This window comes from Vulpes lagopus, chromosome 10 (assembly GCF_018345385.1).
Source record: "Vulpes lagopus strain Blue_001 chromosome 10, ASM1834538v1, whole genome shotgun sequence".
NCBI lineage: Eukaryota > Metazoa > Chordata > Mammalia > Carnivora > Canidae > Vulpes > Vulpes lagopus.
In genome coordinates, this window is record NC_054833.1 from 98616852 (window position 1) to 98638582 (window position 21731).

Below are 21731 nucleotides of genomic sequence, written 5' to 3' on the forward strand. Positions count from 1 at the left end.
GGGGCAGGGGTCTGGGCACGACTTACCCGGGGCCCCTGATCAGGGGCTTACAAGGCTGCAGTCAAGGCATTCTCATCTGAAGCTGGAGGTCCTTTCCCAAGCCCATGGGATTGTTGGCAGGATTGGTTTCTTTCCGGCCGTAGAACTCATGATTCTCCTGCTTCGAGACCTTGGGTTTAGGGAAGGTCTACATGCTCTTCCCAACAGGCTCACCTGGTTGGGTCTGGTCCACCCAGGAGAGTCTCCCTCTTAATTAACTCGAAGTCAAACTGGTTAGGGACCTTAATCACACCTGTAAAATCCTTTTGCCTTTGCCACAAAGTGTAACAGAATCATGGGAATGACGGTCCGTAGCTTTTGTAGGCTTAGCTCCCCCTTGAGGGGCAGGGATTCTACAAAGGGGTGGGTCCTGGGGGTCGTCTTAGAGTTCTGTGCAAGTATGGACCATGTGCACTCGTCATGTGGCTTTCATAATGCTTAACACTCTGCGATCCTTTTTTTTTAAACCCTCCCCACTTAATCGTTATTCATTTCTATAGTATTTTAGGTTCCGCTCATTACACTGAAACGCACACGTCTCAGCTGTATAGTTTTGGCAAATGGATGCACCCCACATAACACACACCCTTACACCAACTGAGAATATCTTCATCTCATTAGAAAGCTCTTCCCCCTCAGACACATTTACGTGTAACTTTTTAATCTTAAAAAAAGCTAATAGCTGCAAGAAATACCTAACATCACACCCAGCAGAGTGCAGGCAATCCATCAATGTTAGCTTCCTTCCCATTCTTGTAACTGCAAGTCCCAATTCTCTGTGAGGCGTCGCCAAGGTGAAGAGAAGGGACCCACCTGAGCTGCACGTGGCCATGGAGAAGAGACTTCTGGAAATGCTTTGGTCAGGATGCCCGGTGAAGCTATCTTGTGTGCTGCTTCATCTTGGGGGTGGACAGTTAACCGTCATCAGCCCTGTTACCAGCACAGTGTCTAGGAAGATTGGTGGGGGCTTTGATCCCTGGAGGGGTGGTCCACACATTTCTAATTGCTAGGGTACGTGTTAGACCTTGGCTTTTAGACCAAGCCCCCATGCAGCCACATGCTCTGAACACGTTCCAGGCTGAGGTGGGGAGCACTCTGGTAGTGAGGGGGCTCTTCTTACCTCAAGTAGGCAGGTCTGGGCCATAGTTATGCTCAAGGCTTTCCTCCTCCAAGAGAAAAAAAAAAGTAGCAAGAGACAGTGTGGTGTAGAATCTGGAGAAGAAAAAGTTGTGGAATTGGACAGACAGACTGCAACTTCGTAATTTTGGGCCAATTTTAACATCTGAGCCTCTTTCTCCACGCGCCCCATCTCAGCCTCACTGAGCTTTTGTGGGGATTGAATAGAAACACAGTGGCACTCGGCAGAAAGCCCCCGGGAAACCCCTGGCCCTTCCCTTTGACTGAATTTAGCGACCTCCTTTTCTTGTTGCTCTGTCCATCCAGCCAGCCGCTGTCTCAGTCATCTCTTACCATCTAATATATATGAGGGATGGAATCACAAGGGATGGAAATATACAGATTCATCAAACATAATCTGTGCCTTTGGCAGGGGACAGAGGCATTTTTATAAACACCAACAGTATAAGCCGGGGGGGGGGGGCGGTAATTTCCCCCAAAGAAGTAAATAACAAAATGCATGAAGGTTTCCAGTGGGGTTATTTTCTCCTGCACCATCTGGAAAGATCTGGATGAGGCAGTGGCCACTGGTCTCTAATTTAAAGACAACAAATGATTCTGGGTCCCCTTCATACCTTCCTCTTCCGTTTCCACCTCTCTCCTGCCTCTTCCCTTCAAGGGGATACTCCATTTGACTCCCCTCTCCTGCTCCTTCTGGCTCATTCTCTCTCTCCTTACAGACATGCAAATGCCCGCTCTCCCAGGTGTACTTCCTAGCAGATTCCTCCCCGCCCGACACTTCATAAGCCATAACCCCCCATCCCCTGGGTCTGTAGATGTTATGAGAAGAATTCCGTGAAGAGCAACATTGGTGATTTCTCATTTAATTTTTTCAAAGATTTGATTTTTTTTTTTTTAATTTAAAACTCAAAAATGCCATTAAAACCCTCACCCGGATCAGCTGTATCTTTAAGTGTAAAATCCATTTTAGCCAGCAGAGCTGCGATACGGGTTAAGTACTTATTTTTATTGTCTGTCTGTGCATGGTTTTTAACTGCAGGTGGAGAATTGATCAATAATGTCATAAAGACACACTCACCCCGTGCCCTTTCCCCAAGCCCGCGCTCAGGGGAGTGGCTGAGGTCTGCATGCCCTGAACCGTCCGGGGTGTCCAGGGTGTCCGCGGCTGTGGGTGTGTGCTTCCTCTCCTTTTGTTGGGCATTGTTGGGCAGGGGCTGAGAGCTCTCTTTAAAGTTCTCCTGACTCTTTGCAAAGGGCATCCCGCTGCCATATGCACGAGTGTGAGAGCCAATGCTGTGCTTCCTGTTAGTGTAGACGCGTGGGGCCTCCCTCTCCCCAGCACTTACCCTGGCTGGTGTGCAGGAGTAAAGCTCCAGGGCAGTAATTGTCCTGTTGGATGTCTTGGCCCACCCCCCCCCACCTGCACCACTGGATTTGGCACCCTGGGACTGCTCCTGAGTAGATGGGAGCGAAGGAAGGCATGCCCGCCTTTATCAGCGGATGTGAGAGTCTCGATAAAAGAAACAAAAAGGGTCCAGTTGCAATCCAGAAGAGAGTGCCTTTGAATCCCTGTGAGCTGCTGGCCTAGGCTAGACCAGGGCTTTGAGCACCGCGTGTGTCCAGAAGTCAATGGCAGGCCAGCCCGGGTGGCTCAGCGGTTTAGCACCCCCTCAGCCCAGGGCATGATCTTGGAGACCTGGGATCGAGTCCCACATCAGGCTTTCTGCATGGAGCCTGCTTCTTCCTCTGCCCAACCCCCCCCCCCCCCGTCTCTGTGTCTCTCATGAATAAATAAATAAAAAATTTTTTTTTAAAAAAAGAAGTCAATGGCAGAGTATACCATCAAGCCTCTTGGGATGAGGGTAGGGACAGGAGCTGTGTCGCAGGCTAAAGGGCTGTTGGTTTGGTGCTGTGGCACCAAGATCCACTTGTCACTCTCCCAGACCTTATGGAAAACTGGGCTTCTCATCCAAGCATTAATTCACTCTTCTGTGCTTATCGGGAACCCGCAGCTTGCTTGGCACTGTATGAGCCAGTGAGTGCTGTGCTCAGAGCCACCAGGGCACGTAAAGAGCCTCAGGATAGTTGTCCTCTGGCAACTGCCTGGGGAGGATACCGGAGAACTCCTATTCATCCTACAAAGCCCAGCTCTCATATGACCTCTTCCTTGAAGCATAGCTATTCCTCAGCAGGTATCTTTTGGCCTCAGGGCCTCTGCACTTTCTTTCCCGCTGCCTGCAAGGTGTCACCCCTGGCTCCCTCCATGGCTCCCTCCAGGTCTGTGCTGGAAAAGTTACTGTATCAGAAAAGCTTCCCTTGGCTAAATAAATAAATAGATAAATAAATTTAAATAAATAAATAAACTTAAAAAATAGCATCCCTGACTCTTCAGCTCCTTACTCTGCTTTGTTTTTCTTCACATCCCTTATCACAACCTGCAGGGTGTATGTGCTTCTTCACTCACTGCCTGTCCTGGTCCTCCAGAATATAAGCTCTGTAAGGACAGGAATGACGTTTTGTCCATGTTGGTCCTCCATACGTGCCTGTTTATTGCTGACTGGCTGCAGTGACATGCTTCTAACACTTGTTTTCTTCCTGTGGCAGGTTTTTTTTTTAACAGCTTTACTGAGATATAATTTATATACATGCCATCAAATTCACTTGTTTAGAGAGTAAAATTTAATAGGTTTTAGTACATTTATAAAGCTCTGCAAGCAGCACTCTAATTTGAGAACTCTTTCATCACCCCAAAAGGAAACTCCTCTGCCTCCTAGCAATCAACCTGCATTCCTTCCCTGCCTCCAAGCACCCCCGAAAACCACTTATCAACTTTCTGTCTCTATAGATTTGCCTTTTCTGGACATTTTGTGTGAGTAGAACCATACACTACCCTTTCTTTGTGCCTGGTTTCATTCACTTAGTGCGTAGTGTTTGTGAGGTTCATCCCCTATGTGGCTTGTTTTAGTATTTTGTTCCTTTTTATAGCTAAATAATGTTCTGTTGTGTGGCTAGAACACATTTTATTTATTTCTTCACCAGCTGGCACACACTTGGGTTATTTTCACTTTTTTGACTATCGTGAATAATATTGCCGTGAACATCCGCACGCAGGTCTCTGTGTGGATGTGTGTTTTCAACACTTGAGGAGACTCCTCAGAGCAGAATTGCTGGGTGTCTAATGGTAGTTGGTTGTGTTTCCATGTAATATAGTTCTTCTTTCCATCAGAAGTCTTTGAGCTGCATGAGTCTTTGGCTGGGAGGCTTCGCTATCTAAGCGTCCTGGTAAGACTTAAATCAGACACTTAGACATGGTAGCTCCTTATAAGTGACCTTAGAACAAAGGAAAGGAAAGATCTGCTGAGTTAGGGGGGAAGCGAGGGAGGGGGCTGCGGGCTCTTTCCTTACCAGGAAGCTGTACTTCATCTTATGCATGAGGAAGAAAGTGTGTTCCCCTGGTGTTCCTCATATCATCTTTTAAAAGTGTTTTCCACTGGTAATAAACATGGATTGTGTCCATTATGGAAAACTTGATAATATAGAACAATAAAGAAGGAAATGGACCACCTGTCATGCTCCATTCCTGACATGGCCACTTGCCAGACATCCTAGGAGGTGCATGGGGTTATCTCTGGACCTCAGGTTTTTATATGTGCAAAGTGGGGGAAAACAACAGATGCCTTGGTGCCCCCCCAGAAATCTTCAGTAACGTTAAGCACGATGACCTGGGTAAAAGTGTCTGAAAGTCTTTATGTATTAAATTTCAGCATTCTTAACCCTCTGCTCTTTACCTAGGACATTCTGACAATTTGGAGTTGAGAATTCTGCTGAACTCTTTGGGATGTCCATGGATCTTTTAGGATTTGTGAGATAAGGAGGAAAGGAGAAAACGTTTTCAGATTGATGGGCAGAGAGGCTCTGCTGTAAACCATAGAAAGATACCCCCCTCTATCTCACCACCCTATACTTCATGTCTCCTTCTCCCTGAGCAGAATGACAGGGATCAGGAAGGCAGGATAGCAAAGTCCAACAAATATGGGCACTTACCTAGCATTTTGTTTGATAAACATCTGCAGGAGTAACTGTGATCATTTTGTTGGAGATGATGTGACATGATGAAAATGACCATGATGATAGCTTCCACTTATTGAACATCTACTATCTTCCAAGCGTCAAGTAACACACTTTATGCACCTGCCCATCCATCCCATCCATCCATCTACCCATCCATCTAGCTTCTTCTTCTTCTCTCTCTCTCTCTCCATCCATCCATCCCTCTCTACTCTTCATGGCAACCAGATGAGATAGATATCATTCTCCTCATATTATAGATCATGTATTTTGCCTAGCAGGTAGCAGACCTGGAAGAAATCTTGGTGTTTGTGACTCTAATATTTTATCCTTGCCTAGTAAACTAAATAATTTGAGTGCTTCTCAGTGTGTTGGGTTCTCAGAATACAAACGTGAAGGAGAAACAATGGTGCCTAGTGGTAATGAGCACAAGTTCTGGAGTCAGATAGACCATTCATCCCTCCATCCATCCATCCATCCATGCATCCATGCATCCACTCAGAAACTACATAATGAGTTCCTTCTATGGCCAACCACCATATTGGATAATGGAATCCTGGGTCCCCTTCCTATAGTATGTTAAATAATCAAATCTCTGTTTTCTCAGCAAAAAATTGGGGAGAATAATAAAACTTACACCACCGGGTTGTTGTGAGAATTAAGTAAAATGTGTTTGATACTGCACCTGACAAGAGCAAATTAACAAATGCTGCCTGTTGTTGTCATCATAATAGTATTTGCATAGTGTAGGAAGACATGGACCCTGCTCTCTGGGAGGGAACTCACAGTGGGGATGGATGTTGCCTCTGTGGTCCTCTGGTTCCCTAGTCCCTGTGAAGGGGCACACCCTTGTTGTCATGCCCCCAGCAACAGTCCTGGTCCCTGGTCCCTTCTGGGGTCCCACATCATGGCCTGCCCTGCACCCACTGACCAGCTTTGCCAGGAAAAGGCGGATGGGCGTCCCTATTGGCAAGGATCCAACCAGGCCAACTGTTGGGGTTCAGAGGACAAAGGAAAGGGACATTTCAAGGAAGTTCCTACTTCCTCAGAACCAGTGTTCCTATCTCCCTCACTCACATGATCTATTGGGACATCCTTCACGTTCCGACTGTAAGCACGTCCCAGAAAAATGCCAGTGTTGGTCGGTCGTGTGATGAAATGTCTTTCTTTACAAATATAATGGCATGGCCTGTGAGATCGGGGATGGGGACAAGGAAGAAGCTGACTGTGCGCTTCTGAGCAGGGTTGAGATGGCGTGTTTATATTATTCATTTTTTGAATCTAAGCTAACTTGTATCCATGTAACAGGAAGAACATGAGTACCTATTATGAGGGGATCATGGGTTTGAATGAAGCCCCATTGGTAAAAGTGTCTGCCTCTACCATGGCCATTTTTGCATGCGGCAATGTATTTTGTATGGTTTATTAGACAGTTTTGTTATCTGCATTTACAGGGGAGGAAATCGAAGCTAAGAGAGGTAACCTTACTCCCCTAGGGCCACACAGCTGATGATAGGCAGGAGACCCAGTCTTCAAGCCCCGATCTCTTTAAATCCCCAGCGGTGCTCAGTGTCCTGTGTGCTCTGTTCTTAACCAATCTCCATTTCTTGGGCATACGAGTCTGTGCACTTTTTCTGTAAAGGTACAGATGTTAAATATTTTCAGCTGGGTAGCAAACACTCAGTTGTGCCATTGTAACATGAAAGTAGCCGTAGACAATATGCCAACTGGTGATCATGGCTATGTTCTAATAAATCTTTATTTATAAAAACAAGTGGTGGGCCGGTTTGGGCCTGCAGAGCTATCGTTTTCTGACTTCTGCTTTAGAGCAAAGCCTGGGTGTCTGGGATACACCACGAATGGTTAAGGAATAAATAAATGCCTGCTAGCATGAGGACAGCCTGTGGCCTCTCCAGAACACCTGCTTGTCACCACGGCGTCACACTTCATATGGAAGATGGCTATTAAAAGGAAGTTCGAGCCTGCCATTGATTGAAGGCAATCAGAGAAAGCGGGAGATCAAGTACAAGAGATCTCCATTAGAAGGGTCTCCTCCTTGTAGCCTCGCTGACTGACCCAGGACAAGAATAGCCCGCGTGATTTATAATGCTCCCTGGAGCAGTCACTTCTCTGGTTTCTTTTCTGCCCCCTGGATTATCTTGTCCTCAGCCACCCCTTTCCACTTCCCCAAAGAATTTGGACCTCCCTGGGCCGGGGGGCCTCCCAGGGTTCTCTGCCCCGTCCCCAGTGCCAACACCCCTGGCCTGCCCGGGGCGAGCTGGGGCTGGGCAAATTGAGGATACGTGTGCCTTGAGGCTGGAGCACCCTGGGGCCGCTCCAGCCCTGTTTCTGGGACAGCAGGTGCAGCCGGTCACTGACACCAAAATACATTCTCAAGGCGAGGGCAGACAGGCCAAACAAGAACAGGGCTTTGCCCTCCCTCCGAGGACTTGGCTTTCTCCAAAGGACACATTTGCCGTGAGGACACCCCGAGTGCTAATCCTCTCACCCAGGAGATGCAGGCATGGTCAGCACTTTAGCTGAGGGCTGGACTCAGGCAGGGGCATCCCCCCAGGCCTGGCGGGCTGGCCCAGAGCAGCAGTAAATCATGCAGAAGGCACTCCCTGGACACCACACCGCTGGGGACTCCGTGGGTGCCGTAAATCAGGAGCTCACCCCGTTTCACCTGTCCCTTCCATGCGACAGCACAGGGCTCCTGGCAGCCTGGGAAGGGACTATGGTGCTGGATACAGTCGGCCAGCCTGGGCATCAGTGGCGGTTGTCTCTTTGTCAACTTATTACCTGAGATTTATGCGTGACGCAGCCAGGTCTGCTCTGTGACACATTCTAATTTAATTAAATTTCTGTTGGATTGATGTCTGATCAATCAATAATGTTAATGTTTTTGCAATTTGGAGATTAAAGTATGGTCAAGCCTCACAACACCCCCACCCCCTCAGCATCATCTACTTACTTTAGAATATTCTTTTGGAAGAGGCCTGCCTGCTTGCGGCCCTTGCTCCCCTCACTTGCTTCCTCCCTTCCATATTTAAACATTTATTAAGTGCCTAGGATGAGGAGCCTTAACAGGATGGAAATACGGATTGGAGCATGGTTTCCAAACCTGAGTGTGCAGTGGCATCCCCTGGAGGGGTGGTTAGGACTCAGATCCGGGGGCCCCACCTTGGAGTTTCTGATCTGGTAGGCGAGAATCTGCATTTAAAAGGCCCAGGTGATGGTGATGGTGATGCTGCTGGGTCCAGGGACCACGTTCTGAAAACCACGGGCTCAGAGGTTAAGAGTTCAAGCTCTGGAATCATCTGCATGCAGATCCCACTTACCAGCTACGTGGCTTCAGGCAAGTTCCTTGATTTATTAGTGAAGCCTCAATTTTCAAACCCATAAAATGGGACTAATAGCAGAACTTAATTCATAGGAGAATAAGGGAGATTCCGCAGTGCCTATATAACACCCAGCCCAGTGCCTGGGACTGGGACAGTAAGCAGTGAATACTTGTCACCTCACTTGTCACCTCACTATAATGGGAACAAAGCGGCTGTGCTCCTGCCTGCCCAGAGCTCCCCATCTGGAGGGTTCTACATATTTAGGGATGAGAGGCTCTGATAAGGGTATTTAACTTAATCTGGGAGGCAAGAGAGGGTTTCTGGAAGAAATGGATCAAAACTTAAAGAAAGGACCAAGACATGAGAGTCTGGGAGGCTGGCATACTTGGAGGCCATTGAATTGGGTTGGACCAGTATCACAAGCCCACTGGGAAGACAGTGGAGTATTTCTGTTTTGTTTTGTTTTTTTTTTAAGATTTTATTTATCTATTCATGAGAGATACAGAGAGAGGCAGAGACACAGGCAGAGGGAAAAGCTGGCTCCCTGAATGGAGCCGGATGTGGGACTCGATACCGGGACTCCGAGATCATGCCCTGGGCTGAAGGCAGATGCTCAACCACTGACCACCCAGGCGCCCCAACGGTGGAGTATTTCAAACAGGGGAGGCAGGGATCCCTGGGTGGCGCAGCGGTTTGGCGCCGGCCTTTGGCCCAGGGCGCGATCCTGGAGACCCGGGATCGAATCCCACATCAGGTTCCCGGTGCATGGAGCCTGCTTCTCCCTCTGCCTGTGTCTCTGCCTCTCTCTCTCTCTGTGACTATCATAAATAAATTTAAAAAAAAATTAAAAAAAAACAAACAAACAGGGGAGGCAACAGAATCACATCCGTATATTGAAATGCTCGTTTCAGCTGCAGCTTAGAGAAAGGGCGCACGTGCAGTGAGAACAGCTATAGTGTGGCATGGACTGAATCCACTGGGCCTCGAGCTCTGAGACTCCGTTCCCCTCTGGAAATCGGACTCCCCGACGGTCCCCTTTCCCATACTGGTGGACTTGAAATGGATTTGAAATAACCTGTCCCCATCTCATGAGACCCTAAGTCCCCGTGGCGTGAAAGGGGCCATGTTAGGTGGTCACCCAAGACTCCAAAGAACTGAAACACACACACATCTTCTTAAGGATTTTGTAGTGAGTCATCACACACCCATTTGTCTGCAGAACAACCACAAATGAGCACATGCATTCAAAATCTCTGTGCTGACAACCAGCTGTGAGGCCCGGATCAGAGCAAAGGCTGACCATTGCCTCCAGAGTCTCTAAGTTAGAATGGGAAGCCAGCTCTAATTCAGGATTTCATTTCTCTTTCTTTCTTTCTTTCTTTCTTTCTTTCTTTCTTTCTTTCTTTCTTTCTTCTTTCGTTCTTTCTTAATGTATTAAATTCCGAGGTGCTTGATTATTTTCCGTTGTTCTTTCCAACACAGAGCCCAAACCAGCCTTAAGTGAGGAAGCCGGACCGGAATTACTGCAAGTGGGTTGGCATTACCAGGCATCATTGAAACTTAAGAATCAGTCGCTTTTTATTCATACAGATTTCGGAGCACATCACCCTGCATCCCTCAGTGATCTGTCCCAAAGCAAGTGGGAGATGTCAGCGCATATTGAGCATTGTATCCAGGAGAGGCATATGTCAAGCCCTTTACTGTACCACTGTATTTAGTCTTCATAGCACCTATTGGAACCTTCTATGGCTCCCACTTTGTCGGGAAGGAAATTGAAGATCACAGATATTAAGTCAGTTGGCCAAGCCCCCATAGCTTGTGATAGTAGAAATGTAAACACATATCAGTCTGGCTATAAAAACATGTTTTCTTTTTTTTTTTTAAGATTTTATTTATTTGTTCATGAAAGACACAGAGAAAGAGGCAGAGACGCAGGCAGAGGGAGAAGCAGACTCCCTGTGGGGAGCCCAATATGGGACTCGATCCCAGGACCCAGAATCGCGACACAAGCCAAAGGCAGACGCTCAACCACTGAACTACCCAGGTGCCCCTAATACATGTTTTCAAGTATGTTTGGAAGACTCGATCTGCCATCAGTTCTTCATCCAGATAGTTAATGAAAATATTCAAGATGTTAGGCCTCAGAGAATGATTGCTAAGGGCCTTCTCCCTGGTGGCTGTTGATCCATTAATCAGCATCTTTGGGAGTCAAATGGTTTCACGGCTACAAATTCACCTACAATTACTAGAAACTAGGCCACATTTCTCCTCGCTTAGATCTTGTCCTGTACCTTTACACCATTTCTACACAATTTCTTTGAACTCCCAGGCTGGTCGGCCTTTTGAGGCCTTCTTGATCTTACCCAGGCTGTGATGGCAACAAGGCCCCGTGCCTGCCTTTCTTGCAGTACTCACTATCTTTAGTATCCTGTTCTTGAATTTGCTGGAACCCAGGGTCAGGGACTCGTCTGCTTTGGGGAATGCACCTTAACCCTTTCAGAAACCCCCGACATCTCCTGTGACCCATCGTGGCACTTGTTTCCGACTTTCATTTCTGACAGTATTCAATGATGCCATCTTCCAGGTACCCCGCAGAGCCAGACTGACTTAGCACAAATTTCCAAAATGTCAGCCTTGGGCTGAGCCTACTCTGCAGATGCAGGTGTTCTCTGGGCCTGCGCAGACTTTGAAAAAGTTCTGCATTCCTTGTCAGCATTTAAAGATTTGGGCAATTCAAGTATAGAATCACTCCAGGTTTGGCTTTTCTGGAAGATTCCAAGGTGGAGTGGCCCCACTCTGTATAGGTGTGGTCCTCAGCTCACTGCCTGCTGTATTTTCTCACTTGGGCCCTCCAGCCGCACCTGCACCCCTCATGTTTGTAATCTGCCCATCTGGTTCCAGAAGTCACCTGAGTCACTATCCCCAGTGGATGTGGCGAACCTGAGCTCCCATCCCAAACTAATGCTTAATTCATTCTCAACAATGTGTACTGTGTTCCTTTCCAGCTTTACAGACTGTTCCTTGGGGAAGAAGGTGGAAGCAAATAAGAGTGGAGAACTTCTGCTTTCTCGCTGTCATCTGTTCGAATTGCATCATCTGCTCCCAATCCCTTCCTTTTCCTTCTTGCTCCAAACATAGCTCGAAAAGCCCTTTTTATCGTCCTTTGCATTATTTTGCAAGCCTCAGCTCTTTCTAGGGTTTTGTCTCCAGCACTCTTCTTACAGAAGCAGTGTCAGTTTGCATTTGTTTTAGGGCGGGATGGTGCGTCATAGAGGAGCACACCTGCAAAAACAACTAAATTAGAAATCTAACCACGTCTCCAGGTTCGCAGTGGGATCTACTACGTCAAGAAAAAAAAATGTTCACGTAGTTTAGAGAAAAATCTTAATAAACAAGTGTTAAGAAATTTTCAAAAAAAAAAAAAAAAAGAGAGAGAGAGAGAGAGCCCTAAAGGTTTCATATATTAGTGTATCTGATGCCATCCTGGATGTCAGACGTGCCCACCTATCCTGGCTTATAGAAGGCTAAGGAAGGGTTTGACTTGACAAAGAGGATGTATGCCAAACTCAGTCCCGATCAGCGCCTTCTAGCACGCTCCGCTCCAGTTTCCATAATTCGTACGTAGGACCCAGTGAGTATATTTGGTGTGGCAGCTGGATGATGTTGATGTTATCTGCCACACAAGTTTGCCATAATTCGTATAAGACATGGAGTTTTCAAATCAAATTGTCATTGGGTGTTAATGATATCTACTCCTGCTGTCTTAAAACAGGGCTGGAAGGAAGCCTTTCAGGGTGTCAAGATAAGTTGGCATTTAACAAGAGCAGCAAGAGTGATCTTATTAAAATGTAAATCAGATCATATCATTACCTTGCTTAAAACCATCCAGTACCTTCCACCCGCCTGTAGATTAAAGCTCAACTCCTTTCCGCGGCCCATGGCCCTAAGGGAGGCAGCTCGGACTTCTTCTCTGTGCCCATCTCTGGCAACTTCTTCCTTGCTCTTCTCTTTCTAGCCACAAGGACCTTCTCTCTGGTCCTTAAGCCAGACAAGCCTGTCCCCACTTCAGGGCTTTGCATTTGCCATTCCTTTGCCTCAGATGGTTTTCTCCCCCAACCTTAAGGGGCAGCACTGAAGATGCTAATCAAGTATAATACTCCTTCCCTGGGGTGGGTCTTCTCTGGCACCGTGACTGAAGTAGCCCTACCCTCTATCACACTCTATGCCCTTACCCCTATTTATGCAGCTTCATAATGATGAAGCCATACCCTGAACTACAGGTTTCTGTATTATGTGCTCGTTATCTATCTCCTCCATAAGAATGGAAACTTAATAGAGGCAAGTTACTGGTCTACTGTGTTCACCTCTCTATCCCTGGGCCCTAACACAGTGCTTGGGATTTTGTGGTGCTCAATAAACATTTGTCATAGGTCCAAAGGCAAGTAAGCATGGGTGACCGCAGGAGACAAATTGTTAGCATGTCCACAATGGACAAACTGTGCTGGGTGTGTATATGCACACAGGGGCGTGCAAGTGTGTGTATGTGTACACATATGGGCAGGGTTTGGTTTTTTGTTTTTTTGTTTTTTTTTTGTTTTTTTTGTTTTTCTTAGTTTTGAGTCTTGTTTAAGTACTTAATACATTTGGAGTTGGTTTTTATGTATGGTGTAAGGTAAGAGTCCAGTTTTGTTTAGAAGCATGTGGACATCCAGTTTTGCTAGCACCATTTACTGAAGAGACTGGCCTTTCTCCATGTGTGTTATGCGATGGCATCCTCGTCAAGGGTCCATCAATGCTACTGTGTGTCCTTGCACCCTTGACAAGAGGTGAATCTGCAGAGGAAATCAGGGCCAGACCAGGTGGGTAATTGTTAGCTGGATAAGATGTTTAGACTTTAAACTCAGAGCAGTAGTGTTGTGGGGGGGGGGTGGTGTGTGCAGTTCTAAGGTCATAGTACAGTAGTTCATACCACAGGCTCTGGAGTCAGACTGCTGCCGGTAGTCACATCATTTCTGCCACTTTGTGACTCAGAGCAAGTTACTCACCCCTTCAGGTTGGATCTCAGTTTCTCCACCTGAGTAGGGAAATAATAAACTTCCCTTCTCGTAGAGTTGTTAGAGAGAAATGAACTGTGTGCAGAGTATTTTCGCACAGTGCCTGACATAGAGTAAGGGATCACTAAGTGTTAGCCACTGTTATTGTTATTATTGTTACCATTTTTCCAAAACTGAGATGATCCAGAGGGTTTGTGTAGGCAGGAGTTGCAGATAGAGCTGGCTGGCAGGGGAGTGACAGGGTGAGCACAGAAGCCCAGGTGCTATCTGGTCATGTAGAACGTAAAGCCTCATGTAAGTAAGGGGTGACAGGTGCTGTCTCATGTAATTGGGCTTCAGCCCTCAGTCTTTGGATCTCTTATTAGACAGCTGGAAACACCTACCCCCCCCCAAAAAAATAAGCATATTAGGGCTGGGTTTGCTAAAAAGAACTCATAGGTCACCCAGTCCAAAGGGTAAGGGAAGATAGAACAGTGGACAAAGGAGGAAGGAACTTGCTTACTTAGAGACCCTCTCATGTTCCTGGACTATTTTCAGACTAACCACATGGACACAAGTGTTCTCTCTCCTTTCCCCAAATAGTAGAGACCATTATACACTAGACAAATCCTATGTAGCCCTCTTCCTCCTGAGTGGACTACATTTCCTAGCATCCTTTGCAGTCAAATGTGCCATATGACCACGTTCAGGCTAGTGGAAAAAACAAGAAGTGATAAAGACCCTTTCTGACGTGGCACATGAAAACCTCCTATGAATGACCTTTCCCATCTGCTGGCTGATGTGACACGGTTCCAAGGACCTGGATCGGCATGGTGGCATGAGATAGAAGGAGCTTCGGTCCTTGTTTTGCCCAAGAGAGATAGCTGACCAGAAACACCCACTTTGAACTATCATGAGAGCAAGAAACACTGAATTTTGGGGGATGTTTGTTATAGCAACTTACCTACTCTAACTAAATATACCACCTCTAAGAAAGTATCGTCTGAGTGCTCTGTCACATATTCTATAGCTATCTATACACTGAGAGTGGATTAATGACATTTAAAATAGATGAACAAGACACTCATCAATTCTAATTTTTATAAGGACTACTAAACTCATTAGTATTATGTCTACTTGATAAAAAAGGACCAGAAGTTCTTAAAGTTCACAGATACACGTTAGAACCAGTATTTTTTGGCACCAAATTCCATACACTTTGTACTATGTGGTTCTAAGTGTGTTAAGTAAAAGGAGTCTAAAGTGATCCAGATTATGGTGAATTTGGAATGCTGAAGGAAGAAAACAAAATGAAGAAAAAAGATGTTTTTATGTATTTAAAAAGAAGTTATCTGAACATTGGCCCTAAATTAAAAAGATGGAAAATGTGGTTGAGGGAGGGGCACTCACAATAAAAATGAAAACTTTGAAATCCCTTGGGATTTAGTTAACAAGAAATATAAAAGAAAACTTATTACACATTTTAAAAGTTTAAAAATAAGCCTTGGTGAAATATTTCCAAGCCCTGGATAGGGAGATTCAAAAGACATCAACACAATGTCAAATCCAACTGTACATTCAGGGGAATTTCAAGCAAGATCTTAAATGATAGTTTTAATGACAAGTTGAATCCAAAGATCACATGGAAGAAGTAGTATGTAGAAGAGCCAATAAGTTAAAAATAAAACTAAGTGATAGGGTAGACCAGTAATACTTACTCTTTCCTATTGGAATAAGGATGTGTTCTCTAGAATATGGTAATGTTGCAGGAATGGGCAAATAGTGTAACATAACAGAGGGAAGAAGAGTTCTGGCTTTGGATACATTATGTATGACAGTTTAGTATATTATGAAGATAGCACTTCAAATTAGGAAATAAAAAAATAGATTATTTAATGTATAACATTAGGACAATTATCCTTTTTTCTACGTTTTCTCGATAGCTTTTGTAGGAAAAAATACAGGAGCTATTTTAAATCCTGGTGGAAGAATTTTGTAAGCATAATGCCTAATGCTAGGAAAAGTGAAGGTCTGGGTAAGGTCGGTCATCAAAGTGTAGAACTTGCAATTGCAAAAAACATACAAAGTTTAAAATATTAATGACAGACTAAGAAAATATTTGTTATGCTTGATCACCTAAGTACTAATATCTGCCATATATAAAGATCTACTATTAGGCAATCATCAAAAGATAGAAATCCACGTTAAAATGGACAAAAAAGCACAACGAGCCCTTTTTGGAGGCTAACATGGAAGAAAGTACATTTTCAATGCACATACCCTTTCACCCAGCAGATATGCTTCTGTGGTTTTAAGGATACAACCCATCCAGTGCTGCAAGACACATGCATGGGGATGTGCTTTGCAATATTGTTTAAAAGAGTGAGAACACGCAAGGATTTATTGAAATGAAAAGTAACAAGAAGTGTCTTTTCCTTGTCAAGATTAAAATATGTTTGAAGCCTAAATAGGAGAAGATGGCATTGGTGCAGGACTAGACAATTGAACACAAGACAGCACAGAAATAGTGTGGGATCCATGATAAAACTCTCCCCGGGAATGGAAGCCCCACAAGAATAGTGCTGTTCTTGTTTTGGTTGCTGCCATGGCCCTACCAGTGAAACAATGCCTGGCACATAGTAGGTGGGAAGCATTGGGAAAATATCTGCCAAAATGGTATTGGGATATTTTGCATTATTTTTTCATCTAATCATATATGTACTCCATCATGGTTCAGAGGTGCACCCTTACACCACACAAAACTATATTTGAGCCCTGGCTTTGCCTCTAATTGACTGATCTGAGTCTCCTATTCTAAACATTTGAAGGAAGAATAATACTGCATGGGGTCATGGAGAGAATTAAGTCCAAAGCTCATTAAATGCTAACTGCTATTTAAAATGCTCCACAGGGGATCCCTGGGTGGCTCAGAGGTTTAGCGCCTGCCTTTGGCCCAGGATCCTGGAGTCCCGGGATCGAGTCCCACGTCGAGCTCCCGGCATGGAGCCTGCTTCTCCCTCCTCCTGTGTCTCTGCCTCTCTCTCTCTCTCTCTCTATCATAAATAAATAAATACATCTTTAAAAAATAAAATGCTCCATAATTCACTTCTTCCCTATAAAGCTAAGAAAGGAAAAAGAACCAACATATATGTTTAAGTTGGGGGGGGGGGGGGGGAGACATCTTTCCCTGCATTTTCCTGCAGCGTGCTTAGCATCTCTGCAAAATCTCCAGACATTGAGACTTCCCCAGGGAGAAACATTTCTCGATGACTCTAACCCAAGACAATGCCAGAGCAAGGAGAGGCTAACCTCTCTTTGACCTTCAGCTAATGCACAAGGCCACACATAATCCTTCATGGTCCTTTTTAACCAAGACACTTAAAAAAAAAAATATATATATATATATATATATATATATATATATATATATATGGCATAATGACAAATAACTTAGCAACAAAAATATGCCTCATTTTTATTATTAATACCACTATTTTTGAAATAAAAAATGCAATTCCTGATGAGTTTTTGGAAGACACAGAAATGTACAGGGAAGAAAGTAGAACCTCACCTCTTCCACCACCTTGAGCAGGCCACGATTGGTACTTTGGCTTATGTAGCTAACTCAAAGCTGATCTCTGTCTTGTAAGCTGTTTCTCACCTTGTTGTAAGTTGTAAGTATTTTCCTATGTTGCCAAATAAGCTAAAACATATAAAAAAATATTCCCCCTCATGAAATAAAGAAACTCACTCGTGTACCTCTGAGGAAAAAGTGGTTCCTGTCATTGGCAAAGCAGGCTTCTATTGGTAACACAGAGCAGCAGAACTCACTGGAACACAGACGTCCAGACAAACTCATGCATTCTCAGGACTTAGGTTCCCTGATCTGTCTATCTTAAGCTAATCGAGAGGGTTTAGGGAAAGAACTGAGATGTGAACCATGAGCTTTTTCCCTCTGCTATTTAGTCACATGCTAAAGACACTTACACACACCAAGTTGTATACACCGAAATCCCTATGATCGGCTCGGGATGATGGGATCATGGGTGATTTTTAGTTTCTTCTTTTTGATCATCCATATTTTAAAAACTTTTCTCTAATGAGCAGAGGAAAAATAAGAATAACGGTGGGTTTCTTTAAAACTTGGAAATGTATTGCAGTAAACATTCCAGGATAATGAAATAACACGGCTTCGATGGTAGGCCGGAGCCACCCTCGGTTCAGTGGGAGGTAGCTGTGGATCACGCTCGTCCTGATTTCCAGTTGCCGTGGCATTTCAGGCCCTGATGAAAGATACCGTGACCTCCTTGGGGTGCCTTGATCACTCTGGGGTGCCTGTCCCGTCACTACATATTAAGCTTAATCCTCATTTGAGGAAGACAGAATGTTGAGCACAAACTAACAGATTCTGTAATGTGTCGTGCCATCCTGAAGTCCCATTGTCCATGTCTCCTCCTTCTGGGGGCTGTACATACAAATGTATACGTACACATATATAATTTATTGGACGGCTGGCTCATCAAGTATATTGGTTTTCATAGCTCCCCTATTGTCAGCATATTTCAGATTGAATTTGCTGCTGACATGGTTGAATGAAAAAATACTGACATGTTTCAGTATTGCACTTGACATTTTTAGTATTATTATTAGTCGTTTCATTCCATGTAGTATCATTGTCCGAATGGCATCGCACTTAAAAAAATCCAAGTACTTCTCATTTCTGAGGAGGAGCCTGGCTTTTGGGTGCTGTCCTTCATATGGTCCAAGAAGCTGGGAGGGAAGCGTGTGAAAGCAGGGTGCAAACCGCAGGTGACACCTGTTGCACAGAAGATTTCCGCAGAGCTAATTTGGGAATTGATTCAGGGAGACAACTTCTCTCGCACAGAATGGCCCCTTTCAACCTCATCCTAATCAGCAAAGTTTACTTGTGGTTCTAAGCAGGTTTTCTTTCCAACAGCAGTGGCCACCATATTTATGTCTCAGTTAAATCCTTTCAAGGTTACATTTCACCCAAATTTCTTTTTTAAAATTTTTTATTTATTTATTCATGAGAGACACACAGAGAGAGGCAGAGACACAGCAGAGAGCGAAGCAGGCTCCATGCAGGGAGCCCGATGTGGGACTCAAACCCAGGACCCCGGGATCACGCCCTGAGCCAAAAGCAAATGCTCAACCACTGAGCCACCCAGGTGCCCTCACCCAAATTTCTTATAAGCCCATATAGAAGAATCACCTAGACAAATGTGTGTGTGTGTGCACGCGCACGCGCACGTATGGAGATATTTATATATCTATATAAATATATAGATATATAAAGGCTTTGTAGGAAGAAATAAACAAAATATATTTATTCTTCTGTGCTGCAAAGGGCCAACATTCATTTGCATATAAATACAATCATTCTATATTCAAAGTTTAATTTTTAGCAAATGTCCCAGAAAGAAGAGGAGGCTCCAGGAATAGGCCATCTCACTGAGAGGTAGAGCCTGAGTTATTTCCTTGTGAAGAGCTGTTTCTGGATGCTGGCTGCCAGGGTGTGAAGAACGGGTAGGCATATTCTAAGCTCATGTTGCAGAAGGTCCTTGCTCAGCAGAGGGGACTTCTGTCATCTGTTACTTAGCTGAAGGTTGTGAAGAACAGCTTTCTCTAGTTGATTTGACTTGGTAACCAATCACCTACTCCCAAGCCCTGAGCACAGTTTAAAATTGAGAGTTCTGGAATCATCAGTGTTTATTCATCAATCCAATGGGGTCCTCCAGTAAGCATTTCTTGAATGTAAAGGGATTCTTCTGGAATGTGTAAACCCCTCAGGCCCTAATTCCTTGGACCTGTTGAGAAGGAGACATGTTTACCTCTTGCTGGGTTGCTGTCAAAACAGAACGGGTGTATTTCTATCAATAAAACACTGCTCTGACAATTTGTCCTTGGAGATAAATGGCCTTTTCCATGGAGGCTTTAAATAGGGGCCATAATGGTAGTGAATGGAACTGAGTTGAATAATTAGATCGTTCTCCATAAATCCTATGGTGAAGTCTTCACACAGGACGATTTCCAGGCTATATGTTAGCACACATCTTTCTGTGGTGTGGACACAGCTGTGTGCCATGTAGGGATGATAGGTATGCAAACTGCAGATGATTGCAACATGGGGAGAATTTAACTCCCTGTTTTCCCTGTAGAATTGGCTCCTTTGCCTAAGGAATGCCCATATTAATTTATTTCTACTGCTAAACATAAGATACTTACGTGGCTAACAGGAGCCACATTTACCTATTTGATTTGAATTCAATTTTTAAATGTAAACCTATCACATGCGTCTTATTTATGGTAGGTGGGAATAAAATAACCTCATTAAGATTTTATAAAAAGGTGTTTCTGGTAAATTTGGAAGATATCTTCTTGAGATATGTCAGGTTGTACAGAAGTCAGAGATATCTCATCCTTTCCATTTGTGCTTTCCTCAATCCCCACATCTAATACAATGTAAAAGTCCCTATGTGTGTCTACTGGTCTACTGGATTTGGCACTCCCTCTGGGCAGGGGCCATTTTTAGTTCATTTTCCATCCATACCGCGTTAATAGTTCACAGCACATAATTAAGCAAAAAGCGTAGTTTTTAAATTAAGAGCCATTTTTTTTTAACCCCAGGGAGAAGCTCCCTTGAGCCCTTAATGTGTGGTAGTAGCCTTTGTTCTGAAATTAGCTCAGGGCACACCATGATTCCACCTTTGAAGGTACCTCTGACTGCTCTGATCATTAAAGAAATGTTGGAGACTTGGCTTTTAAGAGGGTAGTAGACACGAGAAGACACTAGGAGGCACATAATAGACACTATGAAGAATAGTGGAAATTCTGCTATGAGGGAAGAATGGGAGCATTTTTTCCAGAGCTGTTTTTCATAGATGGGATCAATCTGAAGAAGGCCTGCCATGTTGGAATTGACCAAACTCAAGGAGAATGGAGAACTCATGGAGAAGTAAATGCTTGAAAGAAGCGTGTAGAGTTCTGGTCATTTCTGAAAGATTTTTAAGTTCGAGAATATTTTCCATTAGGAGAGAGGTGCTGAATAATTATAAGTATGAAGGAATAAATCTTTGATGTTACTGAAACTTAATGAATACACTGGAGGTTCTTCCTTCACCTCCTCTAACATCAATTGTTCTATAAGCTACCAGATTGGGTTACTTTGGGGTGCCATTTGTGACAAGTAATCAAGGCCAATATTGACTAAGCCATGAAGTGGGCACAGCCGATTTTCAATGTCTGGTGGCCTTCTTTTACTACATCCTTCCTCTGACTCTACAGGAACCTCCTGCCTGATCGTTCTTTCTTTTGAGGTCCCACTGTCTCTGCATCTTCTCTGTTGGGATACCATCCTCTCTCAGGGAAAAACAGCACTGAGGGCTCACAGTCATGGGCTCTAGATGACATAAACCTCCCCTTGACTTACTGACTTGTCTTCTACAATTATATAATCCCTCAGAACCTCAATGTTTTCATCAGTAAAATGGGCACACATAATGGAAATCTCAGCGTTCTGAAAATTAAATGAGGCAATTCATACAACACTTTTTCTCAGTCTAGGAGTTGACATGTACAGTCTCAATACATTTTGGCTATCCTAATTATGATAAATTATTATGACTTAACATTGTGATTGCTACTATTGATGGCAATCAAAGAAATTAACCTTCCACAGGAAGTTAGCTACATAACCCTTCCAGGGTAGATTCATTGTGTTCAGTCCATGTATATATTTCCTTAAGAAGTCTAGCCTTTAAGAAAAGAATTCTGTTTTATTCTCAGGGACTGCCAAAACAGGTCTTCAAAAAATATGGGTTGCAATAATGAATGAGAAGAGCACTGATCTTCCCATTGGTGCTGTTCAACTCACCCTCAGGAGAGCTACCTAATTCACTTGCAAGTGACCCATCCACAGATCCTTCCTGCAAAAGGGTTGGGGTAAGGGATACAGCAAATCAGTTATTCCTCTCTCCTCATCTCCTTATAAACTAGCCTCTCCCAGTTTCTTTTCTAGCTATTCTGTTTTCTATTACATAGAATGCTTAGGTGATGTGCCAATAAGTAGTGTATGAATACTTAATGAAGG